This window comes from Austrofundulus limnaeus, unplaced genomic scaffold (genome assembly GCF_001266775.1).
Source record: "Austrofundulus limnaeus strain Quisiro unplaced genomic scaffold, Austrofundulus_limnaeus-1.0 Scaffold102, whole genome shotgun sequence".
Taxonomy (NCBI): Eukaryota; Metazoa; Chordata; class Actinopteri; order Cyprinodontiformes; family Rivulidae; genus Austrofundulus; species Austrofundulus limnaeus.
The window spans coordinates 483,239-484,550 of NW_013952504.1; positions in this window are offsets into that span (position 1 = coordinate 483,239).

A 1,312-nucleotide genomic window follows, 5' to 3' on the forward strand; every position below is an offset into this window, starting at 1 on the left:
CACACACACACACACACACACACACACACACACACACACACACACACACACACACACACACACACACACACACACACACACAGATTTTTAGTCCACCCCTCCCAGAAAACTCGACTAGACTCCCCACCACTCTAATCGTCACAGTTCACCAAAGACTGCAGTGATGCCCAGATGCCACTAAGATAAATTATGGAACAATAAACAACATAAGGGGTTAGTTATGCTCCCCCCGTGGGACCACCCACACAGACACACTCAAAGCTGCAGAGTCAGACAACTGCTGCAGACCAGTGCTGCATATTCTCATGGCCTCACAACTAAAGACACTTTTATCCAACAAACAGATCTCGTGTGAAGAAGGGATGGGGAGTTTTCAGTTCTTACAGTGTTAACAGTTCCTAAAGTATCAGAATCAAACTGAAGAAAAGCTGTTGGCAGGAAGCAGATAGAATTTATGAGGAAACTATTCAGCATTCAAGCAGTTTTTGTTTTTAATTTAATTACAATTTTGTCCTGATTAATTCCCAAAGAAAATATTAAGATTTCAAATTGCTAAATGTTCCAGTAAGACCAAGTAGTTAGTTTTGCATTTTCTCCTGTTTGTTTATTGCACGTGATTTCTACTATAATCCACAAATGATGTCGATGAATTCTGTGAAAGTCAACAAAAACAAGTTGTGGGCTTTAAAAATAAAATATCGAGCTGAGAATACTTTACCCAGGGAGATGACTTTTCCTACATGTATTAAAAATAGTTTCTAAGCAGTCATTTCCCAAATTATATCTAGTTTTGAAAACTTATGTCTAATGTTTCTATGACTGAGAATCAGGGCCCCACAAGAAGATAGTTTTTAATCACGAGAATAAATTCATAATATTACGAGGAAAAAAAGTCGTATATTATGAGAAAAAATTGTGACCTTTAATAATATGTCCATCTTCCAATCCTGATATTTTTCCCCTCATTTCCTCCTTATTTTCCTAAAATGGCAGTTTTATTACTTCTGGGTAAATGTGCACTATGTGGCTCTCTGGTATTGTCAACAAAAAATTGTATCCTTTGCCCATTCCTGATCTATACATATTCATAAGATTGTGACTAAAATGAATTATTGTGGTCAAGGTACAGCGGGTAAAATACAGTAGGTACTAAACACGTCACCATTTTCTCAGTAAATTTATTACTAGAGGTGCTAATGACGTGAAATTTTCACCAGATGTTAACAACCCAAGTGATCCATACATACAAAGAAATCAAACCATAAATGTCCAGAAATGAAGTTATTTGTAATAATGTGGAATGGCACAGGGA